We start from the raw sequence: 12,869 nt of genomic DNA on the forward strand, positions 1-12,869 counted from the left end.
TACCCCAGCACACTAAGCTAAACATCCTAGAAAAGGAGAGAATTTTCGTTAGCCCACTTGAATGTGTCCTTTCAACCATAACTATTCTTTGTCACTTTTTCATTTCTTTCAGTGTTAATTTGGGAAAGAGATACTTTAGTAAGAAACTCATCACTGACTCTTGAACCTCTCATCTGCATAGATTATTCCTTTGAAAAGAATAACTCATAAAAACCATGGAACTAAGGGTGTGTTCTGTTTTACAGTGCAGTTTACCAGAGGCCTAGGTTAGCTTCTGCCTGATCACTCACAGAGGCCCTAATAATGGGTTTTAATCTGCCCATTTTCCTTGGGTATTCTGGCAGGAGAGGGAGACCACTGATCCATTGTATGTGTATATATACACACACACATACACACACACACACAAACACAAACACCTGTTGATGCTCAGTGTATGTGGGAAAAAGCAGCTACCCTTTCATTTACTGTCTGTTCTCTTCTTGCATGAAGATCTCTCATCAGTCATGAGAAGTGAATGAATACATGGTACTTTACTGTGTGTGAACAACTGCACGGGTGTCCCTTCAGTGATGCAGTTTTCTGTGCAATTTTCATTCTCATCCTTTGGAGAGAAAATGGGGACTTTGGGAAAGTCCACATGTAGAAGAGAGCAAAAAATATATTTTAAACTTAATTCAGTTAAACTAAAGCAAAATGACAGGCACTTCTAAAAGAGCCCTAGACTTCCTGTTCAAATTACCGTTCTTAAGACAGGAGCCAATCCTCTTCTCCTACTTCCTTTCCCCAAATTTCCTCAGAACTTCAGAAGAGTAAGTGCACAATAATACTGTAAAACAGAAAAGTTAGCATCAATAGAGTAGAAACTTTTCACATTCCAACGGGTACTAGATCAATAGAGAAAGTTATAGCATAATACACCAGAGGTTTTCCAGGTAAAAGAAAAAAAAAAAACATAGCAGTGCCTAAGTTGATTCCAGATTTCAAAAAGAGACCGAAATAAAGAAGAGAGAGAAAGGGAAAGAAAGAAGTGGGGCTGGAAGAAGTCACTCCAACTTAGACTAGAACAATAAAGTATTCTACTTCCAGAACAAGATTGTTGGAATCCACTACCTGCCTTCCTATTGCCTGCTGTTTAACCTTGAGAAAAACCTGCTCATGAAAGCATGCTGTCCAAGCACATAAAGCCCATGGAGCCTAGCTAGTCAAAAGAAGGATACATTGAGAAAATGGATTTACTGGTGTCTGAGAAAACCTTTTCTAGCCCTTTGTACTAAGCGATATAGTTCTTTATTCAACATGGTTTAACCATCAAGAATCTACAGCCTGCTAAGAGAAATGAACAGCATGAAAAAGGATTCTCAAAGTGAACAATGGAAAGAAGTAGCCGTGGAGAAAGCGAGGATAATTCAGGTATCAGAAATGAATATCCTAAACATTCTATTCTCTGCCAAATTCACAAGGCTTTCATATTCACACACACACACACACACACACACACACACACACACACAATACACTACTTTTAAAAATGGAGCAATGAAAGAAAGGAAAAATTCTGGGAAGAATACAATGTGATTATTGAATTAGAAAGAATCATTCTATAGGGTAAGTTATTAAATGCACACATTTGATTACTGATGTAGTAAAGTGAGATTGAGTAATATGGATGATAGAGCAACTGATTCTCCCACGACCTGAAACATTAAGTTTCAGAAGTTAGATTTCTGAGTAGTACAGATGGGAAGACATAACCAAGGAGGTGAAAGAAGAAAGTGTCTGTTTTCAGTTTAGGGTCTTGAGTCTACAACATGCTCATCAGGACTGGAAAAGATTCCTCTGTGAATATAGCTCATTAAAAATTTATAGCTTTGAGGACTTGAAGAAAATCTTACAAGCAAGAGGAAAAGGCAGATTACTTGCAAAGAAGTAGAACAAGCAGGAGATTTCTCATCAATAGCAGTGGATGCTAAAGAAAAAGGAGCAACATCTTTAAAAATTTTTGAACTAGGAGATTTTATTTTATTTTTTATTTTTAAAGAGAGAGTGAGAGAGAGAGAGAGAGAGAGAGAGAGAGAGAGAGATTTTTTTTTTAATATTTATTTTTTAGTTTTCAGCGGACACAACATCTTTGTTTGTATGTGGTGCTGAGGATCGAACCCGGGCCGCACGCATGCCAGGTGAGCACGCCACCGCTTGAGCCACATCCCCAGCCCCGAACTAGGAGATTTTAAACCTAAAATTATGCCACAAAATTTCCAACACACTTTCAGACAAGTAAGAGCTAGGACATTAACTATGCATTCATCTTACATTTGATTGTCAATAAAAGAGCATGATTAAAAAAGACAAGATCCTTAGGATGAGGATTTTGTAGGATACAGGATGTTGGCTTGTATGACCCAGAATAAAGACGAAAGAGAGCAATAAAATTAAATAAAGTTAATTAGATCTTGATGCTTGAGGCTTCTCCTGTAAGTGATGAGGTTTTATTTATATTCTCGTTACATTTTATTTACATTCTCATTTATGGATAGTGTCATAATATCTTATTTTACAGGGAATAAATTTTATATGCTGATATTGTACATGCTACTTGGGCTTTCCATTTTTTAATTATCTTACAGATAAAGCACAGAAAACTTACACAAGAGAATAGATAGATGAATAGAAAGACAGATAGATTTATAGATAGATATTAAGAAACCCCAACATTTAAAAATAAAGGTACAACAAATAATATTTGGGCAGCTTGGTGAGGTAAAAGAAAAGTTAATATGCTAACTTCAATTTTCATCTCAGGTTAACAGATAATATCTAGAGTTTATAAATCCAGAAATACAAGGAATCACAGCAACCAGAAGTAGAAAATCAGAAGAAAATGTTATAGACTGTGAAAGTGACAGAGGGCTACTCTGGGGAGATAAAGGAAGAGGAGTCTTACACTTTATATTTCAGGCCTTCTTCATTTTTTGAGATTTGTTATTGTGTCTATGAGCTAATTCTATAATTACAAAGTATAGTTTCCAGAAATAGAAAAAAATTTAAAATGAACTTATGTTTAATTTGTCTTTTAGCTGTGGGATTCAGTTAAGGAAAAGGGAAACATAATTGACCATCTTCATGTATTTTTTTAGTGCATTCAAAAACACATCAGCTATTCATAAAAGAACTGAAAATGGCTTGAGACTTTAAATTTGATGTTGAATTATTAACATAAACTAACATACCCCATTATTTGTCAAAATACAAGAGAAAAAGTATATTCCTTAGTTATTTAAGTCTTCTGACAAGTGTCATCAGGTGTAGGAAGCATTCATTCAGTTAATTTGTAAGTATTTATTGGATTACTACAATGTACTAGCTCTGTGAAGTGGGGAAAACAGAAAAAGTCAAGGTTATTTTTTATAGTAAGTACAAAAGCACCACTGTATAATTATGGTGTTTGTTAAATGGTTATCTTTTGATCAAATGTATCCCAAGGAAATAAAACCAATATTGACCCTTTTCTAATGAACTATTGGTTATTGCCTATGATTTCTATTGAAAATATTTATATTATACACAAAAGAAACTGCTAATATTCTGAAGCATCATATCTGGGAAGGAGGAAATATAAACATTTCCAGAAGAACTTAGTTTAACTTAAAAACAAAACAACAGCAACAACCAAAAACACCTATGGGATATTCATCATTGTAAGTAGAGAAACTGGGATTGTACTTCAGGAAAACTTTACATCATCCATGGAGGTGTTCATCAAAGCCAACTATATAAAGACTCAGAGGTTTTGATATTTGGAAAAATGAATAGACATACCAGTGAGAGAAGGAAGATCTCCTTGAGAAATAATTGGTAATAAGCTTTAAATCTAAGTCAAAGATAAAGATATATTCTTTACTTTCATTTTGTACCTAAAAATGCCAGGATAAGAAAGGGTCAAGTAACCAGCTAGAAGGTGTAGACATACCAAAGACTGAGAGATAAAATGGTAAGTTTTGTTTGCTATATATAGAGCAAACAGATTTATAAAAACCAATCATGGTTCTAATGAGAAAAAAATTACTTAAATTGTGCCTAAGACATTGTATTTCTTTTAAAAATTGTTCTTTTGAATTTTTTTGCATAAATTTATCAAATATTTATTGGATACTTACATGTCAAGCATTGCATTAGTGCTGATGACCTATCAGTGAACTTATTTAAATATATGATGAGAATATAACTAATAGGTATTTTGATCAATAATGTTATGTCTTCACTTAAATATAGAATTCTATTTTTAATTAAAGCAAATAGCACAATTGATATGGTGTCTGACATTCAAATAGTATTTCCTGGGGACTTTTCTGTAGTTGAAGATGACATTCTCATAACCTATGTGTATGCTTCCTATACCTGGTGACACTTGCCAGCAGTGCAAACATTGCCCTAATACATTGTTATGGTTTAGCTATGAGGTGTCCCCCAAAAGTTCATGTGTGAGACAATGCAAGACAATGCAAGTTTAGAGATGAAATAATTGGGTTATAAGAGGTTTAATCTTGTCAGTGCATTACTCCCCTGATAGGGACTAACTTGGAAGTAACTATAGGTAGGTAGGTTGTGGCTGGAGGAGGTGAATCCCTGGGGGTGTGCCTTTAGGCTTTATATTTTGTCCTTACTGAGCAGAGTGCTCTCTCTCTCTCTCTCTCTCTGGTTCCTGGTGCCATGTTCCCAGCTGCTCTCCAATGAGACATCCTTCCAGCATGATATTGTGCTTTGCCTCCATCCTGGAGCAACTGAGTTTGGTATCTATGGACTGAGACCTCTGAACCCGTGAGTCCCCAAATAAACTTTTCCTCCTCTAAAATTGTCATTATTAGGTCTTTTGGTTAGACCAGCAAAAAAAAAAAAAAAAAAAAAAAAAAAAAAGCTGATTAAAACATGTATCATCAACCTGTTTTTTAATGATATTGTCTTGCAAAACCAAAGTGTCAAACAGAAATGAATATTTTTAAGAAATGATTCTTACAGAAGAAGTACAGCATTGTTGTTATAAAAACAAAAACAAAACAAAACAAAACAAACAGACAACAACAACAACAAAAACCCACTGATTTTGTCACCAGACTCTGGTATAAGAGTGCTAAGTTAGAATCCTGACCTCTCTATTTTTTAGCTTTTCCTATACAAACAGGAGTAGTGATACTTTTTATTCCTAGGGTGACCATGAGAAATAAATAAATTAAAATTAGAATAGTGCCTGCTACAAGTTAGTACTCAATCAATGTTAACTATTAATGGAACAGATGGAGAAAAGCTCCAATATGTAAAGACAATAAAGGCTATTGAAGATCAGGCTGGGAAAAGCAACAGAGAGGACCAGGAAGGCCTGGGAGAATAGAATGATGGGCTAGGGGTGTCGCTCAGTGGTAGAGCACTTGCCTAGCATGTGTGAGGAACTGGATTCAATCCCCAGCACTACATTAAAAAAAAAAAAAAAAAAAAAAAAAAAACTAAATAAACAAAATAAAGGTATTGTGTCCATATACAACTAAAAATATTTTAAAATTTTAGATAATGTTTCCTTGGGGCAGAGGCTGGAGGTGGAAATGGGGACAATATATGCCAAGGATGGTTCAGAGTCAGTAGGATGACACAGGAGAACTGACTTTAATATTCAGAGAGTATGTGATATTTACATGGGCCTGGAATGAAGCATTTTCCATTTGCTCTTTCTCTGTCACCCTCCCAGTTCATAATGCTGGCAAGTAGCCTCTTTGTGAAGATTACAGAAAATTGCTGGAAACTGAAAAATAATTGCATAACTTCCTGAAATGTGCCTTGTAAATTGAGAGTCAGTGAAAATCACTTGACATAAAATAACTATCTCTTAGAGTCTTCAGGAAGCATTCAGTTAGCCTCATATATCTTTCCAGCTGTTTGTTAAGAGCGTGTCTGTAAACCGGAAAAGAGAAAGAATTGAGCTTTTTCTGTGCTAGAATTCTTTAGAGTTGCAATGCTTTCTCTTACCATGTCACCTAGGCACTATACAGGCAATCCAATTAGAAGGCCACCACACTTACCAAAATTCAAAATGAGACAGCCAAGGGAAACTGAAAAAAATATTAAGTAGTAGCATATCAATGAAGACTCTGGAAAACAAAAAGAGAAACTTCTGTTTAAGTTCTGCAAGTAATTCTGGTGTAGTGAAATTTAGGAGATAAGGCATTTTCCCACAATACCAACCAGGTTCATGTCCTGAATCCCCAAAGGAATGTATTTTCTACTGTCTACACATGGAGATGCCAAGGCATAAAGTAAACCATGTCTGTGATAACACAAATAATATGTGAGGTCACTGATCTGTGGTTTGTGAGTTTATTTATGAAGAAGGAAAGCCAAAAAGAAAATACAGGGGCAAGTATATGGGCTGAACACATTCTGAAGTCTGAACAGTTTAGGAAAAGGCAAACTGTGGCTAGAAATCTCAATTTTAAAAAGTAAGGGTCAAAGGAAGTAGGATAATATAAAGGACGGTATCAAAGGAACGGGAAGGGCACCCTCCATGAGAGAATGGGAAGACAGCAGGTGTAGGCCCTGTGGTTTCAGAACTCAGACATGGAGATGCATGCCTCTACAAGTCTCACCAGTGCAACCTCCACTTAGGACACCAGATACTATACAGATCAGATACCATCAGAAACCCACTATCAACCATCCTTTCTTGTTCTCAGAGCCCTGTAACCAAAATGTGTTGCTATCTCTATGGCATACTATACTGCATTTTGCAAATACAGATAAAGTATGGAAATTTATTTAAGAGCATTTTCCCAGACTGATTCAAATGGTGATCCTGACAACTTTTACATTACAGGGCATTTATGATATCTAATTATTATTTCTTGAGCTATTGGAGTCCTATTTAGATAATCACTGCCTGTACCAATATTTTGAAGTGTTTCCCCTATATTTTCTTATAGTAGTTTTCAAGTTGCTGGTCTTTGATTTGTTTGTTTTTATATAAGGTTAGAGATAGGAATCCAGTTAAAATTTCTTTAGGTGGAAATCCACTTTTCCCAGAACCATTTGTTGAAAAGGTTTTCTTTTCTCTTAAATATGTTTTTGGCACTTTTGTCAAGAGTTTTATAATTAAAAATATAGTTATCTGGAATATGACCAAATGATAGCTGTTAGTCACTCATTGCAATCATATATAGAACATAACCATAAATTTCTAAAATATGCTAGTGCAATGGCACACATGTGTAATCCCACCAACTCTGGATGCCGAGACAGGAGGATTGCAAGTTCAAGCCAGCCTCAGCAATTTAGCAAGGCCCTAAGCAACTCAGCGAGAACTTGTCTCTAAGTAAAATATAAGAAAAAGGGGTGGGGGTGTTGCCCAATGGTTAAGTTCCCCTGAGTTCAATTCTTGGTACCAAAAACAAAACAAACAAACAAAAACCCAAATTTCTAAAATCCCACCTTTCAAATCCCCATTGCTATATCAATTTGTGCATACATAAGTACTCTAAGGGGGTTCTCTGGGGAGAAAACTGGAAATGCCCCTTTGTATGTTGGCAGTTAAAGAGAGCATCTGATTAGAGCATTCAATATAAGGAACAAACTCATTTTCACAGATGCAAAATTCTATCCCCCCCACAAATTAATAATATTTTAAATAGAACTCATCTATTCAGAGCTCAGAATGTTGAAATAAATAAAAACTAAGAGGTTAGAATGAGAAAAAGAGGGTGTTTTTCTTTAAGAAATTGTTGAAGGATTAGAGTATAATTCTCTAAATGTTTATTGATTAGATTGGTGTGTTCTGACTGGTATACTCTGTTAATTTTTAAGTGGCTGGGTTAATGGATATGTCAGCAAATGTCATTACGATTTTATAGGTTTGATTTCATCTCTGGTACCTATTGTATTAATACTAATTAATTTGTCATGAATTTTTTTAAAGTTGGACACTTAAGTCACATGCAATGGATTAAAAATTTATAAAGTGAATACAAAGATATTTTTAAAGTAATTGTTTCTTTATTGCAATTTGGATATTGGTTATTTACAAGAAAAAACATTTATTTATATAAGATCCTTGCATGGACATATAATCCCAAGAGAGCAATGTGTCATTTGAAATTCCTATAAGAGGAGAATTTTCTGGCAATATAAAAACTTTTCAGAACTCTTTTTCAAACTACTATTCCTACAATTATTTTCATTTTTGGTCCATATCCTGATACTGCATCAGCTGGGCACAAGTCCTAGTAACTTTGAATTTTTCAATTTTGGGTTCCATTGATCCCGCAAGATGCTAGACTTGGTTCTGAAAGGAAAGGTTTGACCCCATATGAGATGGCCATCAGTCATGTAAAATGCAATGGGTGGGCACTGGGGCGTCCTTCATAGAGGGGAAGGCCTGAGGCGGTGGGAATGAATGGGTTTTGAATCCTCATTGACATATGGCCTGTGTCCATGCCCTCCCCCACCAGCTGCAGCATTCTAGAAGATGTCCATCATTGAGCTCACCTTCACAATACTAATACAAGGGCACATAGGATCTCTATCCTGATCACATAAATCAACTCTCATATCTCTATCCAAATTCAGGTTGGACACCTCAAATCTTCAGATATGTTGTGGTTTGCTTCTGGAATGTTTTCCAAAAGTTCATTGTTGAAGAATTGGTCCTCAGTGAGGTGGTGCTTCTAGGAAATGATTGACTCATGAAGGCTCTAAAATCATCAGTGGATTAACCCATTGATAAATTAATAGACTGAATGTATTATTGGGAGCCAGAGGACAAAAGACACTGGGAACATGTCCTGGAAGGGTTATCTTGTGCTTGCACTCTCCCCCCCTCCCCACCCCACTCTGCTTCCTGGCTACCATAAGCTGAGAAGCTTTCTCCAGTCATACCTTTCTACCATGATGTTCTGCCTCATTTCAGGCCCAAATTTATAGAGCTGTATGACCATGGATTGAAACCTCTGAAACTGCTAGCCAAAATAAACCTTTCCTCCTCCAAATTGTTTGTGTCAGATATTTTTTTTTCACAGCCATGAAAATTTGACTAACAAAGTGAAGATATGCCTACATGAAACTATGTGACTGCAACTCATTACTAATTCTAGGCACATCTATATTCTATAGTTTAACAGCTACCACAGAACATGATCTAGGAGGAAACTCAAATAAATTCTGGAATTTAATATGTCACAAAGGAGGAATTTCAAATCAGGGAAAACAGGATGATTTATTCAATAAATAAAAGCCAAATAATTGGCTCTTCATTTGAAAAAACAAAACAAAATTATAGTCAAATCTCAAATCATACAGATAAACTTCAGGTGAAATAACTATCAAAATATATTTTAAAAATTATAAAATTAAGAAAAAATAGAATGATTTTTATGATTTTAGTCCTTCTTAAGCAATATTCAAATCTTAGAACCATATAGAAAACAATTAACAGATGACTGTAAAAATACTGAAAGTATCTAAATGACAAAAGATACTGTGAACAAAATTGAAATACAAGTTGTAGAGAAAATACTTGTGAAATGTATAAAACATAAATTTTAAAATTTCTACTGATAAGAAAAAGAATATATTCCAATAAGAAAAAAAAGATTAAACATATAACTAGAAAGTTTTGAGAAAAGGAAATACAAATACCTGGTTTAACTAATAAATACAAAATAATACAAAAATGTTCAACTTCACTAATGATAAAACTATCAATCAAAACATCAACAGAAGCAATATATCAGCACACTGAAAGTAGCCACTGGTCCTAAAGATGAGGAGAAATAAGCACATTTTGTGGATTCCATGAGAGCGGAAACACAAATTGGCTCAAACTTTATGAAGGGAAATTTGACAAAATCTAATAGTTTGTATAATGTTTACAAGCATTTTACAAACCATTAAATATCGAGAAATTTCACCTGCTGAAACACTTGATTTGTGTAAAAATGCATGTACATAGATATTCATTACAGTATTCTTTGGAATAGCAATAATTTATAAATAACCTATGTTTCCATTGATGGAAGTTAATTGAGAGAGAGAGGTTGGGCACCATATAAATGAATAGCATTCAAAGAATGGATTAGATTTTATAAGGAAAAATGTAAATTGCCAAATCTTACATATTCCAAGATCTTATTTCATAAATCTATACATATTTGTAATTATATAGTTTTAGAATTTATATATATAATTACATAGTTTTAGAATTTATATATACATAGTATATATATATATATGTATATATAGTATATATGTATATATATACATTTTATATATATACATATATAAAAAACTATGTAATTATAAACATATATATATACACATATACATATATTATATATATAAATTCTAAAACTATGTAATTATAAATATGTATATATATATATATATATATATATATATATACATATACACACACACACACACACACATATACATATATACACACATATACCCATAATTTTATAAAATGAGATTATGGTATATACAGCATTCATGACTTAACAAACATTTACATTAAAAATACCATATTTATTAAACATTTAATAATGGCTATCTCTAAAGAATTAGATTGTTTGATCTTCTAAAATGACAAAAATAATAATAATAATAATACCAAAAGAGAAAGGAAAGAAAAAGTATTCTTGGAATCAAAGTTTTGAGTTAGGTTATAATGAGGGAATAATGTAATCTAACTATCTCACTTGACAGATAAGATACCAGAATTTTAGAGGGTATGCCAGTGTTTTCAAGATCACACAGTAAGTTGATGCCAGAACAAGATCAGAGCCCAGAGCTGCTCTGTTTGATCAGTGATGAGTACTGTTGGAGATGCTAGGGTGGCCTGGTATGATGCTGAGCCAGGGAGCTTGCAGTCCTTCTTCCATTCCATGAGTATGTAACAGTCACATTTATAAAGTCTCTAAGTAATGAGAGAAATACAATTCTTTCAAGTAGCCACCATATGATAGATATCAGACTAGGCATTTTTCAGACATTCTCTAGCGCATTTAAATCTTGCCTTGTGAAATAAGTTGCTTATTTTAAAGAAAAGTAACACTTATTTCACTATCCTTGAGATAGTGAAGCCTCTCTCACAAAACGTGAGGCTACTGTTCTCACTGTAGACTCTGAGTGTGGAAGGATCCAGACTCAGCCTACAGTAACCACTACTGCCCTGCCCATCTCTCCAGATTTCACTCACTTCCTTAGTTTTGTCACAGCGCCTCTACCTCTAGTTTGTGAACTCCTTTGAGAGGTGATGGTTTCATCATGCTGCAGCACGATGCGTGTGCACAAGAGTCTCAACCATCTCTCATCAGGGCTGATCTCTTCAGAGCAGGACCAGAAAGCTTCAGTCAAATGTCTCTAGACCATGTCCTTTGGATTCAAATTAGACAGATTTCCATTTGTTTTCAATGGGCAGATGAGCAGAAGCAATGCAATGGAAATTACCATAACATCTAATTTGCAAATGGAATCTGACTGTGACTACAAACTATCTGTAAATAAGAAATCCAATTTAATTCTTTTGTTGGTACTGGGAAATGAAAATGAAGGAATTGAGAGATGAAACAGCTGAGAAGGCATGGAAAAGTCAAATGGGATCAGGATCAGCTATATGATGGGAAGGACTCAGTACAAAGTGAAATTGCAAGGTCTCTTGTCCAACAATTATTAGGAATTTCAAGATGGTCACAGTAGAGCATTTAACCACCTTTTTGAGCATGAAGCCCTGTGACTACAAAGCTCACCCATCCCTGAAGAGAGCCCAGAATATGATTTCAAATTAATCACAATCTCTGTGATAAACCATATTTTCACTGTTAAGTATCTCTGGTCCATACTTCTTTCCTCTTTTCCTCAAAAGCCTATTCTTTGCACCCCACTCTGGTTTACATGTCTTTAGAAGTCCACTTCATTATCATGTAAAATGATTTAGACTATAAAACAAATATATTTCCTAATATCATGGCCTTTCTTTTATTCTGTTGATTGCTATCTATGCAATCAGCTCATAAGACAATGGTGATTTTGGAGAGTGGATAAAGGGAATACTTTTAATAAACTTGCATTTTTCTTACACAATTCAATGTTAGAAAGAATATACATTCACAATTTTCTTAAATCTGATGTGGTATTTTTCAGAGAAAGAAGTCCTTCTCTGAATATTTATTTTTTTCTTCAGGGAAAATTTGAGCCTGTAAAGGTACAGGAGATTGGCAGATGTTCTGTTCAAAGGCTAGATAAAACAATATTGGAAAACAAAACAAAACAAAAAAAATGAAAGGGTTTAGGTTTTCTATCTTGTATAGAACTTTGCATGTTTGGAAATGGCTTGTATTTATTTATCAAAGAAAATATCCATTCCTTGTGAAATTAGAATATTTGAGAATCAAAAAATAAATAATATAGAGTTAAGGTATAGCAGCATTTATTTTTACCAAAATCCAAAAATGTTACACTTGCCTGTTTGTTTTAAATGTTCAAAAAAGCTTTAAAACATATTTTGAATGATTCAGCACATATGCAGTTCTCATTTGTTATCAGGAATAAAGTAGAAATGCTGATTTTTTTTTAAAAAAGCACCTCGAAAATATATGGATTCATGAAATCATGATAATGATTCTCTCCCAACAAAGAACAGAACTGTTGAAGTGAGGTGGATAGGTAAACTGAAAAGGTGAGAACTGGTGAACTTAAGCAAGATAAATAAAATAATGTCCCTCTTGAAAATTATGTATATGGTATGTTAAACTTTCACATATGTAAATCATCAAATAAACCAACAAATCCTATAAAAAAGTATTTGAATGTGTGTTTTAAATTCTATTCTGTAA

The sequence above is a fragment of the Marmota flaviventris genome, chromosome 6 (assembly GCF_047511675.1).
Source record: "Marmota flaviventris isolate mMarFla1 chromosome 6, mMarFla1.hap1, whole genome shotgun sequence".
NCBI classification, from domain to species: Eukaryota; Metazoa; Chordata; class Mammalia; order Rodentia; family Sciuridae; genus Marmota; species Marmota flaviventris.